This window comes from Anguilla rostrata, chromosome 7 (assembly GCF_018555375.3).
Source record: "Anguilla rostrata isolate EN2019 chromosome 7, ASM1855537v3, whole genome shotgun sequence".
NCBI lineage: Eukaryota > Metazoa > Chordata > Actinopteri > Anguilliformes > Anguillidae > Anguilla > Anguilla rostrata.
The window spans coordinates 33,430,670-33,445,475 of record NC_057939.1 but is presented as its reverse complement, the minus strand read 5'-3'; the positions used below and the strand labels follow the sequence as shown (position 1 = coordinate 33,445,475).

Sequence of the window (14,806 nt, the reverse complement as noted above, 5' to 3'; positions counted from 1 at the left end):
TGATATCTTGTGCTCTTGTACATGTATGAGGCAACGGGGATGCAAAACTTTTTTCAAGAGAAGTTTGGCCTTTAAGCACTTTCTTTCTCACACCCCCTGACCAGAGTTTGTCATTGTGGTGGCATTGTAGATGCTGCATCATATTTGTGGTATTAGCAATAGAGTAGCTCATAGTTTTTCTACAGTGCACAAAGTCATACATCACACTTCCAGCATTCCAATTGAGGCCTCACGTTTTACATGTTTCAGTTTACATACCATCTTTGTTTTGTCAGTTAATTTGTCACCATTCTCCTGTTGAATTATCGAAAAGCAAAAATGTTGCCACACTTCTGATTTAAAGGAGGATGGCGCATCCTCGATTTCAATCTCAGCTCCAGCCACACTCATTACGTTTCACATTGATGCTGCTAGTCTCCTACTGAAACCTCTTTTTTCTGTCTATGACTGAAACATGTAAAACGTGAGGCCTCAATTGGAATGCTGGAAGCGTGATGTATGACTTTGTGCACTGGTAACACAAATAATTATACAGATGACTACTTTCATTTTATATATTTATTTACTACCGCTGATGAATTGTAATGTAGTGTTTGTTATATTTGGTGTTTATATATATTTGTATGTCTAAACATTTGAAATAAAATGTATGTTTAGTGATGATAATAATACAAAAATATAATTAGAGCTGACGACCAAAAATCGACTTACACGATGCGTACCGTCACATTTTTGCACCGCGATGTATCGTGCTACGACAAATCGTTACACCCTTAGTTACAATAGCAAACTCCTCCTGTACACCTGTAGACATTTATGCCAGCATGTTTTTGTAAGGGTAATTTGATTTGACCAATTCTAAATGCCGAATATGTTCTACTGTATATCAAAGTAAGTTACTCCTCTCAGGTTGCCAGGTTTGTTAATGGTGACTTAACTAATATTTGTTTTTGTTTTTTAATGATGATTTATGGATAATGGAGTTTTTATTCCTTTTTATTTACATTGAAAATGGAAGATGTACATTTTGAGTAAGTGCTCCTCTTGCGTTACAGGAGCAAAGTCTTCCATGTGGCCTTTGATTAAAAAACAGCAGCAACAAAAACACAAAAGAAACAGCATCCCACATGTTGTAGAATCCACACAGTTCACCTGTAGTTTGTGCCAGTACTGTTTTTGTAAGGGTAATTTGATTTGACCAACTGTAAATGCTGAATATGCAAAGTGCATTTTATTTGCATTGAAAATGTTTTTAGATGTTTAGAGAGACAAAAGAATATTTGTGGAACTCAAATTTTTGTGGCTGAGTCTATTTTTTTAGTATAAGGTGCAATATTTTCAATGTTTTGAAGTAATCCAAAAGTAGTCAGAGTAGATTACATTTTTTGTAATCCAATGGATTATGTTACTAATTACAAAAATTTCCATGTAATTTGTATTCAGTAATATATAACTGACTACATTTCAAAGTAATATGACCCAACCCTGCCTACCGCTGGCATCATGACCAGGTCCTGAAGGTCATTGCAGATACCATCTGCACTGGGATCAGCCAAGCCAAGCAACACCACCCAGAAAAATGGGCCATTGTGTTTGCTAAGGCAGGGGAGAAGCCCCGGGCTCAGCCAAGAATGCAGGGAGGGGTCCTTCTCACAGCAAGGGACTGGCAGCTGAAGGTTGATCTGGGAAAGCAGCTCAAGTTCCCAGACACCACTGCAGTGACCACACTCAGGCCAGACATTGTCCTGATGTCTGAGATATCAAGAAAGGTGGTCCTGCTGGAGCTGACTGTTCCATGGGAAGACCGGATGGAGGAGGCCTATAAGAGGAAGAGGGCCAAGTATGAGGACCTGGTTAGCGAGTGCCGGAGGCAGGGATGGAGAGCACAATGCGTTTCTATAGAGGTGGGCTGCAGAGACTTCGCAGGCCAGCCTCTCCACAGGGTCCTCAAGCTCCTTGGCATTACAGGACTGCACAGTAGGAAAGCCATCAAAAACACCACTGAGTAGTCAACACATGCTCCATGGACACAAGCTAGGGCCTGATCAACCCTGGCTAGGTCGCCTGGGTGTGGGTGTATGATTGTTGAAAGACACGACATACTCCATGACCCCAGGTATCACTGATGATGTGTCCAAGTGCATCACAAGATGTGTGAAATGAATATAATATATAGCAAAGCACCACTACTAAACGGTAACCCTTGATCAGACTGTAAAGGTTCAGATGAGGATAACCGTAATCCACAAGCATTTCTTAAAGGGGTGGTTCACATTTTTACACCCACATCCGCTGAGCTACTCATCACAAATTATGTGATAAAGTTGGCCCCCCAAAAATGTCTGTCACCCTCCCAATCCCAGCAGTCTAGATCCAGGACTGGCTATAATGTATGTGTATTTGCATGCATGTATGTGCATGCATAGCAATCATAATCTGCATTTATATGCATTACTGTTATCCGTTTTTCATAACACAGTGAAAAAAGAAGTGATATCTGAAGAAAAACGCTTTCAACATACAAAAATGCCAAGTTACTCACATATACAAAGCACTATAAGCCATTAAGACTTGCAAAATGTAGGCCTGCCATTAAAAGGCAAGGCAAGGCAGCTTTATTTAAAGAGTAATTTCATACAAGTGCAATTCAATGTGCTTTACATATACAATAACAAGATTAAAAGAGGGAAGAATTAAAAAATAAATAAAAAGATAAGACAATAAAATTATCAGCAGAAAACAGAAATAACTCAATAAAAACAATAATAGATAAGACAGTTAAAATCACATAGATGGTGATACAACTCACAGTTGAGACAAGTACATCTTTGTGGGGCTACTCTTAGTGAAGCAAGTCATTGTTCTGCAGGCGCAACTTATCTAACCTGATCTACCCACCCTTGTCCACACCTCAGGAATTCACTGTCACGGGTGGACTATGGAACTACCAGTCAGCTGTCCAGAAAGCTGACTTCATTACTGCCTTTGCCAAGACGAAGTGTCTTGACTTCCTGGCTCTCACAGAAACCCAGAACACTTCCGACAACTCCGCCACCCCAGCTGCACTGTCTGCGGGATACTCCTTCTCGCATACCACCAGTGCCTCTGGGGGCACCGGTTTGCTCATTTCCTTGTCCTGTAAGTTCTGTGTCCTCCCCAGTCCTAACCGTATTCCCTCCTCCTTTGAATTCCATGCAATTACTGTAACTCATCCCTCAAAATTTTACATTATTGTTCTGTACCGCCGTCCACTCGGCTCTTTCCTGGATGAGCTGGTCACTCTCCTGAGCTCCCTCCCTGAGGATGGCACTCCGGCTATTCTACTGGGAGACTTCAAACTCCCACCAGAGACCTCCCAACTATCCAGGGTTGCCTCACTCCTCCAGTCTTTTGCCCTATCCCAGTCTTCTTCTCCCCCCACACACAAGGCTGGTAACCAACTAGACCTTGTATTCACCAGAAGCTGCTCCATTCCCCAACTCACGGTGACACCCCTCCATGTCTCAGACCACTTCTTTCTTTCTTTCTCCCTCTCCTACTTTCTCCCCCACAATTTACTCAACAGCTCCAGCACCAGTACACTCTTCACCCCCCTGCCCGTGGTTGACTGAGTCACTACACTCCAGCAGAACATCACTGCGGGCTGCAGAGAGGAAGTGGAGGAAATCCCGATCCTCTGATGACCTGACCGCATATCATACCCTGCTGGCAACTTTCACATCTGCCCTCACATCAGCTAAAGCCTCATTTTTCCAATCTAAGATCAGTTCATGTGTCTCTAACCCAGGCAAACTATTCTCCACCTTCTCTTCCCTCCTCATGCCTCCTCCACCCCCATTTCCCTCTTCCCTTTCCGCAGATGACTTTCTGACTGCCTTTGAAGGAAAGGTGGCTACAATCTGGAACTCCTTTGCCCATCCAGTGAGCCCCCCAACCCCCCCGAGACAAACCCACGGCTACACTGACCTCCTTTGAGATGCTGGTGGACTCCAATGTACTACAGCTCATCACTTCTCATTGTGTAACCACCTGTCCACGTGACCCCATCCCATCTACAGTCCTCCAATAAATTTCCAGCGAGATCCTTCCCTATCTGTCCTCCATCGTTAATTCCTCTCTTGCCTCTGGTCATGTTCCCTCTGATTTTAAGATAGCTCATGTTACCCCACTCCTCAAGAAACTCACCTCAGACCCCTCTGATGTAATGAATTATCGACCCGTATTGCTTCTACCTTTTCTGTCCAAAACCCTTGAGCGAGCAGTGCTTAAACAACTAACCTCTTTTCTCCATCAGAACGACCTGCTAGACCCTCACCAGTCTGGCTTCCAATCCGGGCACTCAACAGAGACTGCACTCCTGGCTGTGGCGGAGGCACTCGCCACTGCAAGAGCCTCACGTCTCTCCTCTGTCCTGATCCTTCTTGTCCTGTCTGCAGCATTCGACACGGTCAACCACAAAATACTTCTCTCCACCTTGGCTGAGATGGGCATTGTTGAGACTGCCCTGTCTTGGTTCGCTTCCTATCTTGCAGATAGGTCCTACCAGGTCATCTGGATGGGGTCTGCCTCTTATCCCTGTGTGTGTGCCTTAGCCCCAGAGTTAGGGTTAGCATTAGGGTTAACTTCTGGAAGTTCACTGACGTTTTACCACTACGTTTGGCAAGAGCACTGATGGAGGTAGATTGTTTTAGTGGCTCATACCTGTCCTCCAGTGGCAGTTCAGGTGGGGGGGTTAGTAGCGGTGGTCTCCTGCTTCTATAGTTTTTCAGATTCCCTTTTCGGCACTCCTCAGTCCATAAATCGCACGGAGTGGAGGCTTTAGGTCTCGCATCATTATTGAGCCAATATCCCGAAATGCTGTCTGAAAATGGTTATGTTTGGAGCAGTATCAAGCAAGGTGTCTGCTGCTGCACTGACGTTTGTGTCCGGGCAAGAGAGATTTTCGGCCGGTTTCATGGGTGGTTCACTAGCTGGTAGCTTAGCCTCCAGGCTAATAGGTAGCATGGAGTCGATAAACTCTTCAGTCTCTCTGATCTCTAAGAGGGTTCTGACTCTTAGCTCCAGTTCGGCTATCCTCTGAGCGAGCTTTTCGCAATCGGTACAAGCCATAGTCGCAACCCAGCGATTAAAAGAAATAGCGATTAAAAAAGCGAGTAAAACTCTGTAGCGGTTTGCAATGAATCTCCTCCTCCTCCTCTCTTGGAAAAGCCCTCTTGTTGATCCGGTTTAGTTTTCCTCCTCCTTACAATACACCGGAGTATGTAACGAGGACACCGGGCTCTCCATGGATCATTGTCAGTACTGGCAGGCGTCGGAGGCAGGGGAGACACAGGAAGCAAAAGCGTGGATGCCGGTCCGGCCTACTTCCTAGGCAATCCGGCAATCTGCAAATTTGGCAATCCGTAGAGTGCACAAGAGAAACACTTAAAAAGCTGATAAAATAAAATGAAAAAAAAAATTTAAAACAAAATAATGGAAACTGCGAAAGAAAGCATAAAATAGATATAAAATAGAAAAAGCTGCGGGAGCTTCGGGAGCTCACTGAGACACGTCTACACGTGTCAACTCAGGTAAAAGTACCGATATCAAAATTATGTCATTACAACATAACATAGCTCAGGAGGTAAGACCGATTGTCTGGCAGTCGGAGGGTTGCCGGTTCAAACCCCGCCCTGGGCATGTCGAAGTGTCCTTGAGCAAGACACCTAACCCCTAACCCCTAACTGCTCTGGCGAATGAGAGGCATCAATTGTAAAGCGCTTTGGATAAAAGCGCTATATAAATGCAGTCCATTTACCATATAAATGCAGTCCATTTACCATTTAGGCCAAGTTACAAGAAACAATATTGGCTGTCTTAGCTAACACAAATTAAACATGCTGTATTCCAAAGCAATGCAGCTTCCCAATGTTTTCTAAATTGTTTCAAGTAACTTAACCCTGTGCATGTACTGTGTTAGCCTTCAGTACAACTGACTATATCTCATAGTATTGAGCATTATGTGAAGTTCATTTTTCACATTTTTTAAAAAATTGTAGCTACAACACACCGGTATTGAAGGTGTGGCGAGAACTATGCCGCTGGTTAAACCAAACACCACAACAAACCTACATAATGTGAAGCCAGAAAAATAGCACCTTGGCAATGAAACTCTATTCTTTCCCATGGATATTGGCTGATTTGTATGTATTATGATGTGGACTGTGCGTGTGAGAGAGAGAGAGTGACTGTTGGACAGCCTAGCATTGATTTTTTTTTAGATACCAGTACCAAAATCGGATAGAATGAATATACTTTTATTTCTTTTGATTTCTTAACATAATGAAGAGGGTGTCATTGTCACTGCTACTTGCACTATCAAATTATATTTCCCCTCAGGTAAAAGGCGCAACTTTTTTGTCTTTTGGTATGAAATTGGAACACTGGATTGTGAAATTTCCGCGGAACCCGGCCTGTGTGATTCACATGCAGAAGATTTGTGTGCGGATATTCAGCAAATCTGTGACACATTTTTGGTTGCACCGGTGTGAAATTTCTTTAAGGATGGGATGGGCAAATTCACTGTTTCATTATATCTGAAGGCTATTTTTCTGCCCCATCATAGGAGTGAGTGCTGGGCCCCAGTAGCCCAAATACCCCTTCACCCGCCTGCTGGCAGGATGTATTCTGAAAGAACCAAAGACAACAGGGGAGATTAGGCTGCCTTTGTCATGGCTCTGTGTTGAGCTTTAAAGAGCTGGCTCTGATCCCAGTTAACAGACGTTTTCGCCCTGCATTGGCATGGTAAACATAGCAGCTCTCCCTTTCTCCTTTCTCTCTCTTTTCCTTTCTATATTCACAGTAGCAGACCATGTTTTGCAGACCATTGTCAGAGTCTGTGTGAAGATACAGAGTAATGCAAATGGAGTGGGTGACAAAACACACAGGTGTGGTCCACACAGAGGGATCACATTGATTTCACCTGACATTCCTTCAAAGGTGCAGAGGCATTTCCTGTCCCAACAATAACTACTAATTCACCTTTTCTGTCTTCACATTTTCATATCCTCTGAACCTTTCAAAGTCATTCAGATATTCTGTTTTTGTTTTGCTATCAATGTCACATTCATATACCATATATTCACACACAGGCATGCACGCAATCGTCCATAGAATGGTTATGAATCATTGTTAAATCATTATTTATACTTGACTATTTGATTCAAGAATCATTTTGTCTCATTTCAAACATTTTTTTTCAAGTCGATGTAGTGGGATTTTATTTAATGACTTTTTTTTTGTTGCCAAAAATGCAATCTTTGTAAAATACCTGGAATTGTTCACTTGAATAGTAAACTACCTGCTCTGAAAAGGCACCTGTGCCCAAATAACAAATTGTCCATGTCCATCATATACTCCCTCCTTCATGTAATCTGACTTAATGATAAAGTGGTCACTGCAGACCCATCACCCCCCTCCCACAGGTGTAGTGCCATTTCAGAACAGCTTTCCAGCAGCACAGTAGTTGCGGTCTCATCGGAGGCGCTTAATGAAAATGAATAAGTTTTGTTCTGTCATACTCATTTGATCATCCCAGCGAAAAACAAAAGGACCCTTCTTTGGGTTCTCAGTTTCATTCCTCACGATTCATCACTGAGCTCATTAAAAGTCAGCAGTCTAGTAATAGGAGTAGCCTAAGCAGTTGAGACAAACCAACGTGACGTCACAACCTAGCTTGTCCTAAAATGGCTGGAGCCCAATGCTAGTAGTGGGGAAAAAGTGAACATTTTTTCTAGAAAATACTGGTCAATTTCAGATTTGAATGCAGGGACATATCTTATCCAAGGTACATTCCATTACATTTATTTGGCAGACGCTTTTATCCAAAGCGACGTATAAAAAGTGCATTTCATGGTCATAGACAACTACTAAACACAGGTTCAGTAAGGTATAATTCTACGGGTAAAATGAGCGCCCCATGCGGCACATACAAGTATTGCGAACAGTTTGGCAGGGTGTACATCATCAGTGCTAAAAGACCTGTACCACACCGTTGTAGTGTGCAGCGTTGCGTCAACTGTAATGATGAGCTGGTTGCTGATAGTAGACACGCTCGTTACATTAAGCAAGTCAAACCTGAACAGCCGAGTGAACGCTGTGTGTATTACGATTTTGAGTGCCGACAGGATGATGGTGTGCATGTTGCTAATTTTGTATGTTGTATCGATTTTAACGGGGTGCGTTGGACAGCAGCGGGTGACGGTTGTGTGGAGGCCTTTTTCCGTCGGTTCCGCTCACCGAAATACAAAGGGTACACATTTATTGCGCAAATCGAAGGGTTATGACAGCTACCTAATTATGCAACACTTGATTAAACAAGGCATCACACCACACATTATATCTCAAGGCAGCAAACTGCTTTGTATCACCGATGATGCATTTGAGCAGCGTCACATAGATTCCCTCAGCTTCCTCACAATGAAACTGAGCGCCATGCCATCGGATTTAGGCTTTGAAAATGCCAAAAAGGGCTACTTCCCACACTTCTGGAACACAGTCGCGAATCAAAATTATACAGGACCGTACCCACCACCTTTATACTATGGTTACAATACCATGTCAGAAAAGGAGAGGTCTGAGTTTATGCAATGGTACGCAACCATATCTGGAAGGGTGTTTGACTTTCTCAAGGAGATGTCTGAGTATTGTATTAATGACGTGGTCATTTTGCGGGAGGGGTGTCTGAGATTTAGACGTGAGGTACTCGCACCGGTCTTGACCCTTTTCAGGGTGTTACAATTGCTTCTGTATGTATGAAACAATTCTGCACAAGTTTTTTGCCCAAAGACACACTGGCTATCACCACCCCTGACAATTACATTCTCAAGCAAAAGTCTTTTTCAACACCGGCAATTCAGTGGTTAGACAATGTTTTTCAGTCATCGTAACAATGTTTTCATACAACATGCTTTGAATCGGAGGGAGGTTAAATTTGGACCATACTTTTTAGACGGGTATTCAGAGGTGGGCGGTGTACGTACAGCCTTTGAGTTCCTTGGTTGTCTGTTCCATGGTTGTTGTCAGTGTTTTGATGCAAACACCTTTAATCCGCTCACAAAACAAGATTTTGGCTCCTTGTATCGAAAATCTCAAGAAAAAATAGATATTCTGTGTAACACCTACAATCTGCATGTAGTTGTTTTGTGGGAGCACGAATGGGTAAGACTAAAATGGGAGAGTCCTGAGGTACCGGCGTTGTTTTGATTATCCAGAACGTCTGGAACCCTGTGATGCTCTGTTTGGCGATAGAACTAATGCTCTTCGGCTTAAATATAAGGTGCAGGAAGATGAGCAGATACATTACTATGATTTTACCAGTCTCTACCCTTTTGTGAATAAGACTAAAGTTTACCTTACAGATCACCCATCATCTTCCGTGCCTTTGACCCAATCGAAAACTATTTTGGTTTGATCACAGCCAAAATATACCCACCTAGGGATCTTTACCTACCCATGCTACCTTACAGGGTGTCTGGAAAATTAATGTTTCCCCTCTGCAGGTCCTGCGCCGTCTCTGAACATCAAGACAAATGTTTACATTCTGCCGAGGAGTGTTCTCTCACCGGGGTCTGGTGTAGTATCAAACTAGTTGAGAAGGGATACCAGGTGGCCAAGATTTTTGAAGTCTGGCATTTCCCCCAGCGCCCTGATTCTCTCTTTATCGAGTACATAAACACACATTTGAAGGGTAAACAGGAAGCCACTGGGTGCCCTTCATGGGTGTCTAATGATCTGGATAAAGACAGATACATGCAGTTATTTGGAAAAGGAGGGCATACATTTAGACCCCAGCAAATTTGTGTCAATAAAGCTAAAAGGCAAATTTCTAAACTTTTCCTGAACAGCCTTTGAGGTAAATTCGGTCAGAGAACAAACCAAGTCAACACAACCTTGATCCGTGACCTGGAGCAGTTTCAGTTGTACATGTTTTTCCAAAGAGTATGACATTTTTCATTTATTACAGATGATGTGGCCCTTGTGCAGTGGTGTTGTGCCAAGGGTTTCTCAAATCCACCCAAATACAGTAATATGTTTATAGCTGCATTCACCACCGCTTACGCCCAGCTTGAGCTTTACGACCTCATGGACAAATTGCCTGACAGGGTTCTGTATCATGACACAGATTCTGTAATCTTTGTGAGTCGGCCAGGTGACTGGATACCTCCACTCGGAGACTATTTTGGTGAGTTGACGAGTGAGCTGGACACCGGTGACCACTTTGTGGAATTTGTTTCCGGGGGTCCGAGAACATGCTTACAGAACACGGGGAAGTAAAACATGCATGAGGTGCCACCGACCGACTGGATTGGCGGCCGCCGTCACCCTGGCAGAGGACCACCTGGCGCTCTACCCCCGCAGCCAGTCACAGCAGCAGCAGCAAGGTCGGGCAGAAACTGCTTCACGCAGGAGAGCCCCTCCTCCTTCCCTTCTTCCCCCCCTTCCTTCCCCCCTTCCCCGTGCCCAAACCCCCTCATTTTCCCGCAATTCTGTTTATTCTGTTTCCCCAGCCCCAGGCTCAGTGGCGGCGGGGTTTGACCCACAGAGAGCTCCTCAGACACCCGGACCGAGGTGGGGCAGGTGGTTCATGTTGTCGGCCGCCCACCTCCGCTCCCGACCCGGACGGAGCGTACTGTATTCCGGTAAGGATTCAAGGGAGTGAACACCAGGCGCTGTTGGACTCAGGGGCTATGCAGACCATGATTCAACAGAGCCTGGTTCGACCCGAGGCTTTGTTAGAAGCATCAAGGGTGTCTATAAGGTGTGTGCATGGGGATTTACACGAGTACCCTATAGTCTCAGTGGAAATTCGTTGTCAAGGTAAAAAGCATAAAATAAAGGCTGCGGTTAGCTCCCGTTTCTCGCACCCTCTGATTTTAGGCACTGATTGGCCGGGGTTTCAGCAGGCAGCTGGTAAGTTGGGGGGGTGCATTCACGATGGGTAGGACTTTGTGTGATATGTGTGCTGCTGTCAGTGGTGACGTGGGGCCGTCCGACGTGGCAGAGGGGGAGACTCCGCAGGTACCAGTGTTTCGCCCCATGGAGGATTTCCCACTCGAGCAGTCTCGTGACGACACCCTACGCTTTGCCTTTGACCGCGTGATGTACATTGATGGTCAGCAGGTGCGCCCTGATGCAACACTCACTCACCCGTATTTTGTAATAATTAGGGATAGGTTATACTGAGTGTGTCGTGACAGTGTGTGTGTGGGAGGTTCCCCAGGCCTCCATGGGATTTTCTCCCTTTGAACTACTGTTCGGTAGGAAACCTCGGGGGATATTGGACCTAGTTAAAGAAAACTGGGAGTAGGGTCCGAGTCCTAGTAAAAATGAATTACAGTACGTGATGGACCTGCGAGCAAAACTCCATACACTGGGTAGGTTGTCACGGGAGAAATTGCTCGAGGCACAGGCACGTCAGCAGCAGCACTACGACAGAGGAGCTAAACTATGTCAAACTACGAAAAAATGCTTGTGTTACTCCCTACCTCTAGTTCTAAATTACTCGCCAAGTGGCAAGGGCCCTTTGTGGTCACACGGCGAGTTGGGGAGGTTGACTATGAGGTAGAGCGTACTGATAGAGTGGGGGAAAAACAGATTTATCACCTCAATCTCCTGAAAGCGTGGAAGGAGGTGGTGGCTGTCTCTCTGGTTACGGTGGATAAGGAGAGAGATGAGCTGGGGCCGGAGGTACCAAATTCATCCAATCAAATCTCACCCCTTTCAGATGACCATCTCTCACCGAATCAGAGAGCAGACCTTGCTTTGTTGCAAAAGCGTGTTGCTGATGTGTTTTCCCCCATACCAGGGCGCACGCACCTCATACACCACCACATTGACACTTCCCCGGGGGTGACGGTGCAGAACACAAAAAGAAATTGGTTCAGGCAGAGATAAAGGCAATGCTAAAGCTGGGGGTAATAGAGGAATCCCACAGTCCCTAGAGTAGCCCCATTGTGCTGGTAGGTAAGCCTGATGGGTCTATTCGCTTCTGTGTGGATTATAGAAAAGTAAATGAAGTGTCTCGGTTTGATGCTTATCCAATGCCTCGGGTCTACGAGCTCTTGGATCGGCTTGGCACGGCTCGGTTTTTTTTGACACTGGATTTAACCAAGGGTTAACTGGCAGATTCCCTTATCTGCCAAATCTAAGGAAAAAATGGCTTTCTCCGCTCCGGATGGTTTGTACCAATTTAGGACACTTCCGTTTGGGTTATTCGGAGCCCCTGCCACCTTCCAGCGCCTGATGGATCGGGTATTACGTCCACATGCTGAGTATGCTGCTGCCTATCTGGATGACGTAATCATCCATAGCAGCAGTTGGGAACAGCATTTGCAGCATATGGGGGCGGTGCTCGAATCCTTAAGGCAGGCGGGGCTCAGCGCTAACCCAAAGAAGTGTGCTATTGGCCGAGCGGAGGTACTGTATTTGGGGTAACACTTGGGAAGTGGACAGGTGCGGCCTCTAGTGGACAAAACCGCCGCGATTGCAACCTGTCCCTGACCCAAGTCAAAAAAAGAGGTAAGGAGGTTCTTGGGGCTGGCCAAGGTTCATCCCGGCATTTTCAGAGCTGACCAGTCCCCTAACTGACTTAACCCGAAAAGGTGCCTCAGATCCGGTCCAGTGGACGGAACCGTGCCAGCGGGCATTTGAGAGGGTAAAAGAAGCTCTCTGTGGGGAGCCGCTCTTGTTCACACCTAAGTTCTCTCTCCCTTTTGTTTTGCAGACCGATGCGTAGGACAGAGGGCTGGGGGCTGTTTTGACCCAGCAGGTGGAGGGAGTCGACCGCCCCGTGCTGTACATTAGCCGAAAACTGTTGCAACGGGAGGCGAAGTACAGCACGGTGGAGAAAGAGTGGCTCACCATTCGGTGGGTGGTCGGGGCCCTCCGTTATTACCTTCTGGGTCGCCCATTCATCCTCTGTTCGGACCATGCCCCCCTCCATGGTCCCCCCTCCACCGCATGAAGGATACCAACACCTGGATCACTCGGTGGTATCTGGCTTTACAGCCTTTTAACTTCCAGGTGGTCCATAGACCGGATGCATGGATGGTCGTGGCTGACTTCCGGGGGCGGGGGTTGGTCATTGGCCGGATGGCTCCCCGGCCTAAGTCGGGCGTTGGGGGTATATGGTGGGGTGGGCGTGGTTTGGGCGTCGGCTGCAGAGAGATAGTGAGAGGAGCGGCTCTTGGATCCTTCGTCACAACTGTCAGGTGGAGGTAATCAGCGCCGATAATTGTTAATTATTTGATTGCGCTGATTGCCTCTGATTGGTTTCAATAGAGACCGGGAGTCTTCGGAAGCAGACTCCGGAGAGATGAAAGAAGTGCACAGTGAAATAAAGGAAAACCCTGTGTTACGTTGTTTACGATCGAAAGCCGTGGGCTTTAAATAAAAGAGCACGGAAGTGCTAAAAAAACCAAACGGTTGTCTCACGTGAGTCTGTTGGAAGGCAGGAGGGGTGGCACTCACTTGCCACAAGCTATAAAATCGGAGTGTTCACACGGGTAACGATCAGCACACCCAGTGTGCACGCTAACGTTAGTAGCTAGGTTAGCTAAATTGATAATGCACTGGGGTATCATTATCAATTTTGCTAGCTTTGCTAGCTTGCTGCTGACATGTTCAGCCGAATACATCACTGCATAACTACCCTTACAGTACGTAACTGAAACAGTACTTTCTTTAGCTGATGAGCAAGCGAGCCCTTGCAAAGAAAATGACCAAATTGGAGATAGTTCTCCTTTGCCAGTTCTGGAATTGTGTGCAGCAGAGGTTTGAGACAATAAGTGTCATGTTGCAAGGGGTAGATCTAGATCTCGTGAATGCAGTTAAGTTGATTTCCTCATTAAAATATTATGTTGCAATGCAGAGAGACCAGTTTGATAGGTTTGGAACTGCAACACTTAGTATATCTCCTGCTGTGTCCAAGACATATAAAAACGAGACTCAGAGAAAGCGCATACGTAAAATACATGCCGATGAAACGCTTGAGTCCAAGTTATCAATGACCGGCAGGCAAACATTTACTGTGGACGTATTTAATGTCATTAATGACAGGCTAATACTCAATAACGAAGAACTCAAACGAAGATATGCATCCGACAAGGATGTGAGTGAGCCCTTTTTTTTCTTGAATAACATCCAAATACATTCTGGACAAGAGCTTCGCTCATCATCTATGAAATTACAAGAAAAATACTCCAGTGATTTGCACAATGATTTTGCTGATGAACGATTTTTAAAAAACGTCATCGGGGGAGTTTCTTCAACTAATTCGTAAAAAGCAACTTGCAAACTGTATTTCCAAATGTCAAAATAGCGCTGCAAATATATATCTCACATTGCCCATCACCAATCCATCAGGAGAGTGTTCTTTTTCAAAATTATCACTAGCCTAATCAAGAATCGTTTACGGTCAACAAGGGGACAGGATAGATTATGCCACCTCGCTGTCATGTCCATTGAGTCTGACATAGTCAGAACACTAGATTTCACAGAAATTGTAAAAGATTTCTCTTTACGCAAAGCCAAGAAGAAGTCCTTTTAGTGATCTACACCCTCTCTAGACTACAATAGTTACACTCACACATACACTTCAAACATCTTGATTCCATATTGTTTATTTAGATTGAGTCAAATTGATATAACAAACTTGTATAAAATTAATGAAAGAGCAATGTGTTCTGCACTTTTTGGCACATTTCCCTTTCTTTTTTGTACTGATAGTATTTGGACTGATTGCACTGTTTTTCTCGTCTGGTTATTA

General features: G+C 45.1%; 1 long non-coding RNA gene across 1 annotated transcript; it reads left to right on the top strand.

Annotated features, from left to right (window-relative positions):
- Nucleotides 1-3,193: 3,193 nt before the first annotated feature.
- Nucleotides 3,194-13,970, top strand: LOC135259569 (uncharacterized). The gene is made up of 2 exons (XR_010331327.1): nucleotides 3,194-10,679; nucleotides 12,764-13,970. It is a non-coding gene; the product is annotated as an uncharacterized LOC135259569 (long non-coding RNA).
- Nucleotides 13,971-14,806: the final 836 nt, after the last annotated feature.